The sequence below is a fragment of the Lepisosteus oculatus genome, chromosome 14 (assembly GCF_040954835.1).
Source record: "Lepisosteus oculatus isolate fLepOcu1 chromosome 14, fLepOcu1.hap2, whole genome shotgun sequence".
NCBI lineage: Eukaryota > Metazoa > Chordata > Actinopteri > Semionotiformes > Lepisosteidae > Lepisosteus > Lepisosteus oculatus.
Window position 1 is genome coordinate 56,938,915 of NC_090709.1, and position 17,049 is coordinate 56,955,963.

Below are 17,049 nucleotides of genomic sequence, written 5' to 3' on the forward strand. Positions count from 1 at the left end.
TTTCAATGCATTGTACTGTATCTTTCTTCCTACTAATTGTCATCATTTTTTTCTGGCTTGATCTTGTAATCAGAGATTTCAGAATATTCCTTAAAAACTAGTAAAAGAAGAGGTACAGATTCGTACACACTAAAAAATATGAAAGGGTAGCAGGACACAGTAACCACCAAACATCTTATAGATTATGAATGTGCCTGAATTTTTTCAGTGATTTAGAGGATTCTGCCATTTAACATGTTATGCTGTTCCTGTGTGATGTATCAAATGTGTTATTTAAATCTCCAGTCATTACTATATCAGTTTGATGGCCTTGCAGTATAGATTGCAATTCATCCAAAAATGCCAAAAAGTTTCCCATTGGTGATACACACAAGGAAATTAATGTACATCCCCCCCCCCCAAATCAACCAATTTAAAATCAAATACCTCCCTCCTCATCTGCAGGTGCAGAGATTAATGTCAGAAGAAATACAGGTTTAAAAGTCAGGAGCACTGATAGTCCTATTTTAAAATTATGCTAAAATGCTCACAATATATTTAAAAAGTTCTGTAAAATGCAAAAATAATTAAAAATATTAAAAGAAGGTTAAAAGAAATGATACACAGTTATAAAGCTCAGGAATGATCAATTTGAAGTTACAATCCACTTACAATATGCCAAAATATTGTAAGTGGAAATACAAAAATATGTAAAACAGATGTATAAAATTAAAAAAGAAGTTAAAAATAAATACTAAATACTTTGAAAATTCAGGAATGTGATTGGTCAGATGCTTACGATGAGTGTTGTTGGTGTTTCGTGTGATTTAGCGAAATTAAAAAAATATTCAATTTAAAAACGGCAAGAGCTCGTATGAAAAAAAAGTTCGTAATGTATCTTTGTTGTAACAGCTGCGCCAGAACTAGTGTATTCATATACATCAGAAAAGTACCTGAACTTGACTGGTTTATATTCAGTTATGTGCATTGGGGACGAAAAGGAGACTTACATGGATTTTATTAGGTTTTAGGAATCAGAAAATTTATTTTTATATGTTTATGTCTACGAGCAGAAATAACTTCCTGCTTTCAGCGCTTTTATTGTTTCTGCTTGTAACCTCGAACAGAGAAACCCAGTACTGACTCACAGAAACGCCCCAGAGTTTCTGTGTTTCTGGGATTTAAGAGGGATGTACTGTATGATGACAGTAAAGGGAGTTTTTTTTCCCGCTGTAGAGTATGAAGGCGGTTTGATGAGTCTGGAGGGAGGAGACGCGCATTCCGCACGGGGAGCACAGAACAACGAATTCACCTGCAGCTCGCCGAGTCCTGTCCTATATAACTGCTGAGCCTGGGACACACTGAGTCTCTAACCAGTGTTGGAGATGTAAAGGGTTAAACCCAGAATTCGGGAATGGAGTTTTTGTATAAGTGTAAGATTAAAGGAATAGGGTTTTGGGGGGTTTGGTGCACAGCAGAGGTTTCGGTTTAGGTTTAGTTTGCTTTTGATACATTTGTAACGGCCATGGCGACCTGTAGAGTCGGCATGCGCCGTTACTTTTGCTCACGTTTGGTGTATAAGGGTGGTGAGGGTTGGCTCACCCAGGTGATATTTCACAGTTGGGCTTTTCAAGGAAGGTGTTACAGAAAGGATTAAGGCATTAGATGTCAAATGTAATCACTTTGCTGAAGGGAATTGGTTTTGACTTTAGTTTCAATCGGCGAAGTTACTGGAAGAATTTTGGATGAAAATAGAGGAGAAAAAAAGATGTGGGCCTGATTAGAATGTTTCAATGGCAGAAGCTGATGGATCTTTCTAATGTGGTGTGAGCCTGGTCAGTACCTGGATGGGAGACCTCCTGGGAAAAACCAAGGTTGCTGCTGGAAGAGGTGTTAGTGGGGCCAGCAGGGGGCGCTCACCCTGTGGTCTGTGTGGGTCCTGATGCCCCAGTATAGTGATGGGGACACTATACTGTAAACAGGCGCCGTTTTTCGGATGAGATGTAAAACCGAGGTCCTGACTCTCTGTGCTCATTAACAATCCCGGGGTGTTTCTGGAGAAGAGTAGGGGTGTAACCCTGGCATCCTGACCAAATTTCCCATTGGCCCTTACCAATCATGGGCTCCTAATAATCCCCCTCTATGAATTGGCTTCATTACTCTGCTCTCCTCCCCACTGATAGCTGATTTGTGGTGAACCCACGGATTCACACTGCTATCTCTTGTATAGCTAATTTCACCCCAAACATACTAAAAATTCTCTCTTTTTCACAGTTCCTTCAGCTACAACAAATATGCAGCGACGACATTGACTTCCAGAACCAAAACCTCAAAATGTACTCCTTTTTCATCAACAGAGGATACCCCAGCAGTGTTATTGACAGGGCCCTTGCCGGAGCCAAAAACACCCCTCGGACCATCAACCCAATCAGCAACTCCCACCGTAACAACCGCATTCCTTTGGTGCTTCCCTACCACCCCAACACTTCCTATCCCCAGGACTATTAATGACAACTTTTCCATCCTACACGATGATCCCTCCATTGAAGCCCTCTTTTCTGACCGCCCCATCATCTCATATGGCCGATCACCTAATCTGCGCAACCTTCTTGTTCACAGCTCCCTTGACTGCCCTCAGCAACCATCCACACCAGGTACTTTCCCTTGCAACAGAGCTCGCTGTATCACCTTCAAGTACATATCCAACACCACACTCATTCAAGGCCCCTCAGGACAATTCTGGATCACCCAGATGGTATCTTGTACCTCCAGCAACCTTATTTACTGGATCTCTTGCAGTAAATGCCCAGTTTCTTTCTATATTGGAGAAACAGGAAGGAGACTTGGAGACCGCTTCAGAGAACATGTCAGGGCTGTGAAGATTAAAGATCTCTCCAAAAACCATTGTTTCTCATTTCACCTCTGATGGCCATGACCACTCTAATCTCTCCGTCTGTGTTCTCAAAGATGGTTTTCTGAGCTCATACGTTAGAAAGAGTACCGAAACCAAACGTATCCTGCAGCTAGGATCACACCTTCCCCCTTCTCTAAACAACAGACTACTATTCTACTAAATTTTCTCCATTCATTGGGAGTTTCATTTCACACCTCTCAACACTTATTCTGACTTCACACCTCTTGATTGGCCTCTCTTTCTGTCCCCTGCTCCTGCCTCTCACCCCTCCTCCCTCCCAGCCTTTGTTCTCCCACAACATTACCTTTGCCTACTGCCTTCTCTCTCTCACACCTGAAGAACGCTCCATGGCCGAAACATTGTTTTCTCTCTTTTTTTTAGTATGAAATAAACCTATTACTTGTTCCTTAACAACTGGAAACAAGATTTGGCACTTTTGGCAGAGCCGTGGCTCTGTGGGTAAGGATCTGCACCTGTGGCTGGAAGGTTGCTGGTTTACATCCCACGGTCGGCAGAGGAATCCTACTCCATTGGGCTCCTGAACAAGGCCCTTAACCCCAACTGCTCCAGGGGTGCCGTATAAGTGGCTGACCCTGCTCTCTGACCCCCAGCTTCTCTCCCTGTATGTGTGTCTCAAGGAGAGCAAGCTGGGGTATGCAAAACAGGAATTCCTAATGCAAGAAATTGTATATGGTCAATACAGTGATCCTATCTTATTGGCACATGGTAATCTCCAAGGAACAAGTAACAGGTTTATTCCATGCTGAAAATGTTTTGACCATGAAGCCTTCTTCAGTTATGATTTGATTTTTTACAATCATATCCACACAAACTTTGCAATTTTTAAAAATCTTGCAAAATCAACCCAGATATGTTGACTTAAAAAAAAACAATTTGGGGGTATTTTTTTTAAAGAAACACATACTTCTTTTCTAGTTTTTTTATGTGGCTGTGACTGTCAGAAATCCTCAGTGAAAAGGTATGCAGATCCTGTCCAGATGCAGGAGCAAGTAGTTATTGGGACAGGCGAACAATCCAGAACGTCAGGTGAGATTGTTAGGTGAAAGGTAGATCAAAATACTGGAAGTACAGAGAGAAGCAAACAATCCAAAACAGAAGGTGAGGTCCAAGGTCGAGAGGCAAAAGGGAGTTCAGTAACCAGTAAGAGAGCTCTATTCAGAGTAAACGCGAGATAGAGCTCTCAAAGAGAAGACTCAATACCGAGTAGCGGGAAGCAGGTTTGGATGGTTAAAACAGTGCTGCTTGCCGCACAGTAGAGCATGTGCTGGTGGATTAACACATGTTATAATGAACCCGCTGCTGGTACTGGTTAGTTCTTTTGTGAGTTGATCTCCACCAGTTGGCTGGTGGTTGTGACATTGACAGAATGCTGTTTTGTGATTGATGCTATATCAAAATATAGGGTCCCTCAAAAATTTAACACAGAAATAAAAACATTAAATGGATTTGTACATCTGTTGCACTCCCACACTATTAACATCCATTGGGAGTTGAATTTCAATTATGTTTCCACTTCATTCAGATGTGTTCCCTATTTTTCAGATTGTTGGCAATGCCACATGTTAAAGGAGGACAGAGAAGTAGGAGGCCAGACCTGTGGCTGGTGGAGTAGGGAATGAGATCAAAGAATTTCTGAAGTTTTTTAAGCTAGAAAAAAAAATTAGGTGGCATGACAATATGTGGTCAACACTGTCAAACAGAGTCCTTGGAGAGGATTGCTCCAGCAACAAGAAATGGTTATCAGTGATTTGGCATGAAGATAGAAAAAAAGTAAGAATCCAAGTGCTTAGGGCGCAGAAGGAGGTGAGTATTGGTAAGGATTCAAAACCAGATGACAGTACACAATCTATAGTCAATATTTCAAGTCAAAGTGAGGGACATAGTTTGGAAGGCAACACAGAGCTCAGAAGTTCATCAGGAGATACAGAAGATGCATGGGCTGCACACGGCAGCACAGACAGTGGTGACATGTTTGAAGGAGAAAAAATCTGTGTAGAATCAGAAAAAAATCCTGAAGAGCACAGTGAATATTCCCAGGGGGCAAGCGTGCCTGGGACGTCACCTCAGGATAAAAGGGGATTAAGAAAGATTATGTCTGTGCCTAAAACTTTCCAAGTATGTCTGAAGGCTGAACAATGGAGAATAATACCACCTTTAAAAGGTACATCTAAACTAAGATGATCATGGACCCATATCTTATATAGAGAGTTCAGGAAGATAAATCCTTGCTGCCCAATAGCCTTCAAATACATCAGGAAAGAGAACAGCAGAAAAAAAACTTTCTTATAATTAAAGCAGTCTGTACTTTCAGTTCCTACCTTCAGTACCTTCAGTTCAGTACTTTCAGTTCCTGTAATGTAAAATACACAATGACAACAAGACACAAACCAATGGGCAATGATGACATCACAATTGATGTTGTACGAGTAGGGCAAATACAACACAGTGAAAGGGAAACACAATTTCGACAGGCACCTCAGCCTTATCGTTGAAAGATTGCCCGTGCCCTCACAAAAGGAATCAGCAATGTGTACTACAGGCAGCTGAACAGAACTCCGCTTGCTGAAATTGCAGCAGCCAATTTATCTAGGGCTCACAAGCAAGTATTAAACTTGCTCGGCAAGTTCGGCATTTCATTTATTCTGCGGAAACATCGTATCGGAATGAACTGCCCGAGATAAAAGAGTAATTGCGGCTTCAGGTTGTTTTTACAGAGCATTGCGTTGTTCTGTTCATGCTGACTACACGCTTAAAAGTAGTCATTTACTGCAAGCGTTGCTTTTCCAGGTTTTTCTGAAATTCCTCGCATTTGAGCCAGCACTAAAATATTTCATTCCCGTCGCTGAATACATCGTGGAAACGGTATTTGCAACAGAATGCTGTCACACATGAAACCTCTTTGTTATTCGGTTCTGAAGTTTGAAAATGAAAATAAAACGGGGGTCACTTCATAGGCTTGAAAGAAGTCCAAGCAGCATAAAAACCCATGAATTCTCACAAATTGCATTGTGCAATACTAATCACTGGCAACAGTTATGTTCTCTTATTATTGAGACTCCCACATTGCAAGTTTTTTTGAAGACTTTGACAGGCATGGGTGGGGTTTAAAACCACAATCTTCAGTTTAGGAAACCAACGCCTTACCACTTTGCCACTGCACCTTTGAGTAAACATGGGAATAATGTTGTTCAAATTTACATCGCCTGGAGGTAGCAACAACAATAAAAGGGATACTTAACAAGGAGATACGCTGTAGCAGTGCGACTCCAACAGATGCTCCTGACGCGGCTGGAGGTTTAAGCCAGCTCCTTAGAGCACTTGGCCGCGTTACTATCAACAGTGGCTCTTCAGCTCTTGTTGTTTGACCTAGTGGTTTTATAAGGCGTGGAAACGACCGCAACTTCGTTTTCTGAGATGCTTTCTCTCACGTGGTGAAATCTCAACCTCTTTGACATCTCTGGCTATAGTTCTTCTGTAGAGCACATCTGCTTATAGTGCCCTTGAAGGCATTTTATTTTTACAAGAAGACGCATTCCATAACAATCTCTCCTGTTTTAGAAATGCTTCATAAGGCGTGTTTGATTCAACGGACAAACAGTATACTAAATGTACTAAATGATCTATGCGGCATTCGTATTGGATTTGACTGGGATTCTGAAATACTTCTTGAAAAGGTATTCAGATTTTCTTGAACCTATAATAAAAACACAGACCTGAAACTCCCTAGCTTCCAATCTCTGATGTTGCTGTCCTTAAACTCGGACGTGATGTTCTGCAGACGTGCAGTGTCCCTTTACTGTCGTTGTTTTCAAAACGACCTCCGTTGTCGGGCGCAGTTAATGTGGAACTGGCCTGACTGCACAGGAAAGTACAGAATGATAAAATGTTTCTACGGCTCAAAATGTCCCTTTAGACCCTCGTCATGTCTCTTTGAGGAACGGGTAGGTAGAGAGGTTTAACAGATGCACATGATGTTTCACACGGGGTGTTACCTGTTGTAGTGTTTCAAAAGATGTGTTAGCGGACCACAGATTATCTTGAAAAGATTTGGGTTTGCACTGGCTGGGATTCAAACCTGACTCAATTATTTGGAAGGCGCCTGTACCACCAACGCACTTCCGAGAAGCACCTGCAAATTATCACACTCCTCTCTCTCACCTACAAAGTTATGGAGACACAGACGTCCAATGAAAGCTCAAGGCTCCACTCAAGGCTTTATTCACTCAAGCCTCCACTCTTTTGTTGTGATGTCATTTTAATTAATATTAGCTTTGATAAGGTGTCATTTTTGCCTCTTAAAGGTAAAGTCTGCTCCTTTCTTCCTGGTATAGAAAGAACGTGTTCCATCTTTGTTTAAAAACACCACTAAAAGTAAATTATTCAGCTCTACCGCCTGTGTGCATTGACAAGACATCTCAAAAGGACATATTAAATAAGAACACGATCCTTCCTGTTACCATTCCTGTGGTTGGGGCGTCGTTTCACCCTTTTACGTTAAATCATCAGCACTGCTGTTTTTCTATGCATAGTTTAATCAAGAGCACTTAAAAGATGCAAAAAGCTTTCAAATAAAATAGAATTGAAAGACAGTTGAGTAAGGAGGTAGAAAAAAAGCACTCCCCCATCTGGGAATCAACCACCGTCGCCCATGTAACTGGATGCAAAAATAACAGATTAATTTGTGCCCAGTCTCTTGAAGCTTCGATGCGATTATTTTTCCTTCCTTATTTCCTGAGAGATCATTCAGCAAGCGAATCCTCCTTCTGAACTCCGCACTAAACTGAAAGCTTCACAAACTCCTCACTGCGTGTCCTGTACTGCTCTAGTGTAGATGTGAAGCACGGCCATAAACACACTTTGAACTTTTTCCATTTGTTAAGGAAAATGCAAAATAGCATGACAAGTATTGATCGTATAAAATATCCATGGCACAACTCGAGAAAGTACTGAAGGACTACACATCGACTTTTGATGATTACAAGAGATTCAAGAAACACAACCGTCCGCACCTGGGTTTGGATCCTGAACGCTAGAGTTAAAAGAACATAAGAGACGTTTATGACCTATAAACTCTCTAAATTGTCTTATAGTTTATGAAATAAAACAATTTCTTAATAATTACTTACTGATGATAGACGATTTATAAAATTTTAACAAAATCACAATTACAAACTTTTTCGGTTAAACTGTTATTCACATACTCTAACGTAAATAAACGTTAGTGTCTTCCGGTGTGTGAGCCAATTTCTCCCAAAAATATGCGTTAGTCTGTCGGGAGGCTGTGCAGGGTGTTAAGAAATAGAATTTCTAAAAGACAGGCTCCTTAAGCTTAACATCAAGGCAGAAAAAATGCTGTTTTCTCTACAGAAATGCTCTTTACATTTCAGCACTGTTGCAACTCCCTTTATAAAGGGTGTGCACACGTATACAACCAAGGCATTGAAAGATTTTTTTTTAATTATTGTTCCAAAAATGTTTTTCTTTTGTTTTTTCTCTTTGTTTTCTTTTTAATGTTGTTGATTAAAAGATTTTATTAAATGTGAAAAAAGGTCAAAATGCCAATAAAAAAAAACAGTAATGTGAGGAAAGATGGGTTGTGGGAGCCCCTTAACTACCCATGTCATGCTGTATTTCTCACTCATTCTACTGGGAGTGGTGCCGTCGCTTCTGGAGAAAGTCTGTGAGTGGTCATTCCAGACGGGTCAAGCATGACTACTCTTCGGCACAAGAGACACGTGACTTGCGAGGATCCCGACAGTGTCGACTTTCTTTCAGGGCCCGGATAGCTCAGTCAGTAGCGCATCAGACTTTTAATCTGAGGGCCCAGGGTTCAAGTCCCTGTTCGGGCGATTGTGCCATTCCTAAGTCTATTGTGAATGTCATTCTAAGTAGTCTTTTATCTTTCACTCTTCTAGCTGTACTGTGGTTATTTTAAATGTCCATTACTTGTATTTACAGTAGTGTATTTAGTGTTTCGTTTCACAAACCGAAAATGTTCAAGTAGATCTTGTCACTCTACTCCACGTAATCATCTAAATTAAATCACAGTAGAGTACAGAACACGCAGTGAGGAGCTCACACAGTGAGTACTCTTGAATACGACAAGAGGAAAGGCACACTGCACATCTGCAGAACATCACGTCCGAGTTTACAGTGACAGCAGAGGTTGGAAGCGACGTAGTTTTTTAATACTCGCTCGCTGAACGATCTCTCAAGAAACCTCGGTTGAGATTTAACGGGTGTCTAATAATCACGTTCAAAAAGGTGACGATAAGATTTTTTTAAACTAGGTAGCCTTAATGGCAACACGGTGTGAGTAGATCTTAAAGCAGCTGCAGACAGAGTACCCGTAATGGCACCACAGTGCTTTGAGTTCGGCTTTTCTTATTTCTTCTGCAGAACCAGTGGTTTCGGAATATACTGATCCACATAAGAAGCGCTTTCTGTTTCTGATCATTTTTATTGAGCGTTGCTCTAAACTTTACATTTGCTCGGGCTAGTTTTCCCATGAAAAAAAGACATATCCCTAATTACATGATTTCACTTTTTTTCTTATCAACGAGTAGAAAGAAATAAAATACATACTTCATTATAAGTACCACAGGCAAGATGGCTGGTGGTCTAAGGCGATGCGTTCAGGTCGTAGTTAACCTTGGAGACGTTTGTTAAAATCTCACTTCTAATAAAGAGTTCTTTCTCGTTAGAGTAGAAACGATAGAAGCCTTAAGCGGGAAAAAAATCACAACATCTCGCATTTCACGTGTTTCATGTTAACTGTCTCAGTGGTTGCCTCGGTGATTGATGGCTCTTCTCCCTCGCAGGGTGACGGCAAACACCAGGGTAAAGTTAGCTTGAAGTTCGAAAACGATTTTGGCACGCCTGTAGCGCTTTCACGAAATCTCTTAGAGTTACAAAAACACTTGCTTTGTGTATAAAATACATTGTGGATGCTTTCTCAGCCTTTACTTTTTCGTTTATATGACATTTTTTTGACCAAGCACGAATATTCTTTTGTCCAGATCTCCGCAATGGAAGCACAGAACACCTTCAAACCAAAAGCATTTTAAAGACCACGACTCATGGATATTTCCACAGACTTTACATCAAACTATCAGTGAGCTAATTATCTTTTTTTAAACCTCCGGTTTTTCATCGATGCGTAATTACGCACGAACTGGAACCCGGGGGACCGCTGTGTGCACACGTTCACAACGCGAGAAATACTATTCAATACGGCTTCATGCGAAAAACCCGTATATGACCACAGGAAGCAGAACAGCACAGTCTCCAATTACCCAGACTGTAAGCACGGGAATAAAGCTTTGTTTGATTTCTGAAACCCTTCTTTTACGCCCTGTTTTCGTTCAGGTAAGGGTCAACTATATTGAAAATACTACTGACAGCAGGAAGATTAAAATATTCTTTACTCAGCAGCTTATTAAAAACAGATCCCATGATGTTCAAACCGATTTTTTACACAGAACACTGACACAGCTTTGCATTCTGAATCTCTTTTTCTCATGCTTTTATTTAATATAGCACAATGCACTGGGATAGGGGTATTCTGTTCACAAACCAATAGCATTTAAATCACAGAACCCACAATGCTGCAAGTGTTTTGCACACTAAACAGGTCCTCTGACTTTTCCCAGCTTTGTTTTGGGTTGTGGAACCTTTATTTTTAATGATTTTTTTAAAATAACACTACAGGTAATACACTAGGATAGGTGGGTCATCTTCATGGCTCAAAAGCATTTCAAATACTACAGCCACACTGCTGTACCCAAGTGTTTTACACACCAGACAGGCCCCCGAACCTCATACAACCTTGCTGTGGCTGTGGCCCCTTTCTTTATTTTGCAATGATTTTCTGAAGATAACACTACAGGTAACACAGTGCGATAGGTGGGTCTTCTCCATGGCTCAATAGCATTTCAAATACAACAGCTACACTGCTGAAACCAAGTGTTTTACACACCAGACAGGCCCCCTAACTTTAGTTAGGTCCGCGTGACAGGTCCTATACTAACGAGGAAGACATCGATCTCTCCGACACCCGGCATCGTGTCCCGACCCAGCGTGCTGGAAGCCGACGCGTGCTGTGATTCCTTTACGGAGCAGAAATGACAACCGAGGAGCCGAGAGATCATTTCAGCATTTCGTGTCTGAACGGAAAACACAAACGACCAACTCGGAATGACTTGCCTTTGACGCTTATCAAACCGTTCTTTGTGCGTCGAACAGACCCACTCACCTCTTAGTGTGGCGGGATCTGCACAGTGCATGTCGCAGCGCTCCCTGCTTTCACTTCAATGCGCGTCCTGATGTCGAGTTGTGTGCCGTGCGGAGGCTCTGAAAGCGAGAGCAATGAAAAGGTGCACGACGCTGTCAAAGAAAACAGAGAAGTGAAAGGCAGTCCTTTCTCTAAGGAGGTAAAAGAAAAGCTACTCCCCAGCGGGGAATCGAATCCCGGTCTCCCACGTGACAGGCGGGGATACTTGTCACTATACTAATGTAGTATTTGGGCACTTAAGAGGACAATTATTAATTGTAGCTGTAAATCACGAAATTGATTCTTTTAATGGCCTTAGAATCAAACCATGCGATATAACTCAAACAACGCACACACAGAGGTACTAATACACGAGGATACATTTATTAATACATAAAATATGCATGTAAACATAACAGATCTTATTGTGACGGTTTTCAGAATACAAAAGATATATATTCATTCAGTTACAAAGAGTTACATATATCAAGAGGACATACGTTCAGTATATCATTCATTAAGACCGTTTCGTAATTGAACTTGGTTACAACCTCTACATTAGATACTCAAAACAAGTACATAACTCTTAGGAATTAAATTGATATCAACTGGTTGGGATAACAATTGAATTCTTGAGCTGTAATGCATTGAAGTTGAATACTCATCCAATTTCTGGGGATTCAGATCTCCTGCGGGCTCTCTGGCTCCGTGCCAGGCTGTGCTGTGCTGCTTGTGACGGTGCGCTGCTGATGCTCACTGACCGACTAGTTATTGTTGGCTTTAACTAGCAAAGTTTGTGCACAGGAGAAGAGATGACTGTGGGTCCCAGCAAGTCATGAAGCGCTAGTTCTGAATAGTGATTCAGCTGTCCACAGTTCCGACCTGTTCACGAGGCTTGCTGCTGATGCTAACCTCGGGTGGATCCTTTGGTTACTCTCTGTCAACCTCCGCTCTCGACTCTTAGAACAGAGGAAAGTTCTGGCACTTGGACACACTGGCCGTTCCGTGGTTGTCCAGGCTCAGGATGGTCAGGAGGCACGCTGCGAGAATGTCCTGCCCTTGGGAGCCTTCTGCTCCTGGGCCATCTTGTCCTGGAATTCTCTTTGGATTCCCATTAGAAAAGTCTCAGAAGTCCACCGAATCTCACTACAGGCTCTCTGTGTTGCCTGTTTTTAACTGGAGGAAGTTCAGCTCATTCATTGGCTGAAAGTTCCATGGGCATCAGAATCCCACGTGGGTTACTCGGCTCACCAGTCCCTGATTGGTTGATCAAGGTGAGATATGAGTCACTTACTCCTGACACTTAGGAATGTAGTCCACATGTCCATCTGGCACTACCTAGACAGATAGGCGCCAATGGATGACCATTGATCAAGATAGCCATGCCTACAGATGCAGCCATTCAAAATGCGCGGGCGATACCGCATTATTTTGCGGTACGCTGTACGCAGTCTACCGCAAGCTAAATACCGCGAGTTACCGTAAATTCTCCTATAATACGACAAGCAAAATAATAGTATCCGGAATTTCCGCAAGGTGGAGCTAATAAAGCTCAACCTTTCATGTTTGAGCTGTGGCCATCAAAGTCTTTAACGAAGATATTACTAATAGTATTAATAATGAATGACCTTGGACAAGCTGTAAGTGTAAACTCAAAGTATTGCCCTGGTCAACATTCTTTTTTTCATTGACCGTCTTTGTAAAAGTAACACCACAGCATTTCGCAATCACGCATTTGTTTCCAATCATGCAAAGTACAGTAATTTTTGAGAATCGATTCACCATGCCTTTCACATGCTCGTAAAAGAGATTGATTTAGGAACATAAACATATTACCGTATGAAAACTGTACTGTATACAGTATGTATATGTATATTTAATGTCTTAACTGTGCCCGTTTAAGTATTGAATATTCATATCTAATTTTACCACTGAAGGGAAATGTTAGTAGCTGAGCATAAAAAGAATAGGAGCATACTGCAACGCGTGTGAAGGCCATAAACTATATTAATTTTGGAACATAAACATACAGTATATGGCTGGTCTCGGTACTTTAAAGAAAACACACACGAAACATGGTTTCATTATGACCAGAATCGGTCTTGAGATATTTTTAACTTGATTTACGGTATTTGAGAGGTACAGTGCCTTGCGAAAGTATTCGGCCCCCTTGAACTTTTCAACCTTTTGCCACATTTCAGGCTTCAAACATAAAGATATAAATTTTTTATTTTATGTGAAGAATCACCAACAAGTGGGACACAATTGTGAAGTGGAACGAAATCTATTGGATTTTTGAAACTTTTTTAACTAATAAAAAAATGAAAAGTGGGGCGTGCAAAATTATTCGGCCCCTTTACTTTCAGTGCAGCAAACTCACTCCAGAAGTTCAGCGAGGATCTCTGAATGATCCAATGTTGTCCTAAATGACTGATGGTGATAAATAGAATCCACCTGTGTGTAATCAAGTCTCTGTATAAATGCACCTGCTCTGTGATAGTCTCAAGGTTCTGTTGAAAGCGCAGAGAGCATCATGAAGACCAAGGAACACACCAGGCAGGTCCGTAATACTGTTGTGGAGAAGTTTAAAGCCGGATTTGGATACAAAAAGATTTCCCAAGCTTCAAACATCCCAAGGAGCACTGTGCAAGCGATCATCTTGAAATGGAAGGAGTATCAGACCACTGCAAATCTACCAAGACCTGGCCGTCCCTCTAAACTTTCAGCTCAGACAAGGAGAAGACTGATCAGAGATGCAGCCAAGAGGCCCATGATCACTCTGGATGAACTGCAGAGAACTACAGCTGAGGTGGGAGAGTCTGTCCATAGGACAACAATCAGTCTTACACTGCACAAATCTGGCCTTTACGGAAGAGTGGCAAGAAGAAAGCCATTTCTCAAAGATATCCATAAAAAGTCTCGTCTAAAGTTTGCCACAAGCCACCTGGGAGACACCCCAAACATGTGGAAGAAGGTGCTCTGGTCAGATGAAACCAAAATCGAACTTTTTGGCCACAATGCAAAACGATATGTTTGGCGTAAAAGCAACACAGCTCATCACCCTCAACACACCATCCCCACTGTCAAACATGGTGGTGGCAGCATCATGGTTTGGGCCTGCTTTTCTTCAGCAGGGACAGGGAAGATGGTTAAAATTGAGGGGAAGATGGATGCAGCCAAATACAGGACCATTCTGGATGAAAACCTGTTGGAGTCTGCAAAAGACCTGAAACTGGGACGGAGATTTATCTTCCAACAAGACAATGATCCCAAACATACAGCAAACTCTACAAAGGAATGGTTCACAAATAAACGTATCCAGGTGTTTGAATGGCCAAGTCAAAGTCCAGACCTGAATCCAATCGAGAATCTGTGGAAAGAGCTGAAAACTGCTGTTCACAAACGCTCTCCATCCAACCTCACTGAGCTCGAGCTGTTTTGCAAGGAAGAATGGGCAAGAATTTCAGTCTCTCGATGTGCAAAACTGATAGAGACATACCCCAAGCGACTTGCAGCTGTAATCGCAGCAAAAGGTGGCTCTACAAAGTATTAACGCAAGGGGGCCGAATAATTTTGCACGCCCCACTTTTCATTTTTTTATTAGTTAAAAAAGTTTCAAAAATCCAATAGTTTTCGTTCCACTTCACAATTGTGTCCCACTTGTTGGTGATTCTTCACATAAAATAAAAAATTTATATCTTTATGTTTGAAGCCTGAAATGTGGCAAAAGGTTGAAAAGTTTAAGGGGGCCGAATACTTTCGCAAGGCACTGTATGTCTTAACACCGATACTACAGTGCATAAATACTGCTCACGTATATGTTTCTAGGTTTATATTATGAATTTCATATGTTCAAATTACTTTTGAGCAACTAATAAGAAGCGTGAAACAGTATACGTTTTAGTTTCGTTTTGTGCTGGGACTCTGCTTTTAACAATGTGGCCGTGGATTGATTAGAGATATCAAGTTCGTCTTGTAAAAATGTTACGAGTACATCATCTATCAACAATTACACAGGTTCTGTTTCCATATTGCGGATTTTGGTTACATAATATTATTTTCTAGATTTCACGTTGTGAATATATGATTTGGGCAAACAGAGACGCAAAGAAGTACATTATGGGTTGTTGTTTTTTTTTGCAGTTTTATCTAGAACAAGCGATGCTTAAACCTTTGTCTGATTCTTGTGAAACTATCCACACGACAGTTATAGTACCTAGGAGTTGACTTCAGTGATTTCACTGATGGGATGTTTCTAAAAATCCATCCACTGTAAAACGTCTTCTCTAGTTGTCCTGCATATGTATTCGCTAATGAAGCTGTGTGTTCTGAGCCTGGATCTCTACATTTCTGTATGAACCAGCTTAGAGGGCTAAAGACAGCTTGTGTTTAAATTGAGTGTAAGGTAATTTATGCTTCTAAAGTCATGGTCAGCATTTATTATTGTACTGTGCTGTCAACTTTTTCTGTGCCTAGTCACATTATTTTATAGCGTTTTTATAGCATTGTCAGATCTGGTGGCGCTGTGTGTTAGTTTCCTGAGTCCCATGTCACATGGTCTGTGATTGAATCCCATGGAACTATGACTTTATTTTTTAACAAACATTTCTTTGAAAAAATGAAACGTTTCCCTTGGTCAGAGATTAAATAAAACCTCACTAGCACTAAACAAATTTATATTTCTAAATATCACAACATGTTTGAATTTAAGTCTTTTTAATAACAATGAATAGTCACCTATGCGTTACAAAATAAACATTTATATTGATTTGAATCACGTTTTGATTTAAATTGTAAATGCGTGTTTAAATATATGTGTTTAAAAGCGATATACTGTATAAAAGCGCTGATTCTTATAGAGTGTGTTCCGCCGGGGATTCAAAAAAATTTCTTTTTTATTCGCGTATCTAAGGAAAATTGCAGTATAACTTTGTTCATGCACAAACAGTGACATGTTACATTATAATTTGGGTGTCTCCTCTTGCCAGAAAGCTCTAAATTGCAACGTAAATTGCAAAAATGCACTTGGAATCTGTCCAAGCCCTCCTACGAAAATTATTTAAACTGCTTTAAGTTGAAAATCGAGGTGGATTTTGAGGATGATATGTTTTTGGTTGGTATTATGTTTATATGGTTGTTTTTGTTGGTTGGTTGTTATTATGGTTATTAATAATACAATCTATAGTTGAAATCTGAGCCTAAATAAAAAGAAAAAGCTAGTGATTAGGTTTATGAGCAATCTAATTACTTATTCATTTAAAACGCTATATAAAATAAAGTTTATTATTAATTTGCTAGACAGAGCGGTGAACATTATTATGCATAAGACAAAGATGATGAAATCTGTGTACGCTGTAAGGTTTTTACTTCTTAAACTTTTAAAATACACGTTTCGAAAAGAAAGAAATCCTCTTCCTGGTACAGTACTGTATGTATAGCAAACCAGCACGTCTTTTTTCTCCAATCAGAGGGGTGTCAGATGGTGTCAGCCAATCACCATTCTGAAGCCCTACCATAATCTCTGGTATGGGGAGACCCCAGAATTCTGTCCCATAGTTTAGACAGATGATAGATACTTTTATTGATCCCATGAGGGAAATAAAGTCAATCATTTTCATGGTTAAAAGCAAAGGAGATTGTCTGTTATAGTGGACATAAAAACAAGAGTTCGCTGGCATTATATCCTAGAAGACACAGACCAGGAGAATGCCCGCCAGCATAAAAGAAAATGCCAGATGAACTGGGCGTTTGCCCAGCGTAGTTATAGTGGACATAAAAACAAGGGTTCGCTGGCATTATATAATTATACGAATTACACGAATATTATTATATCTTATTAATTTCTTGAGATACACAATTCTTT

The 17,049-nt window shown here is 40.6% G+C and overlaps 1 non-coding gene across 1 annotated transcript; it reads left to right on the forward strand.

Annotated features, from left to right (window-relative positions):
* Positions 1 to 8,690: 8,690 nt before the first annotated feature.
* Positions 8,691 to 8,763, forward strand: trnak-uuu (transfer RNA lysine (anticodon UUU)). The gene has a single exon. It is a non-coding gene; the product is annotated as a tRNA-Lys (tRNA).
* Positions 8,764 to 17,049: the final 8,286 nt, after the last annotated feature.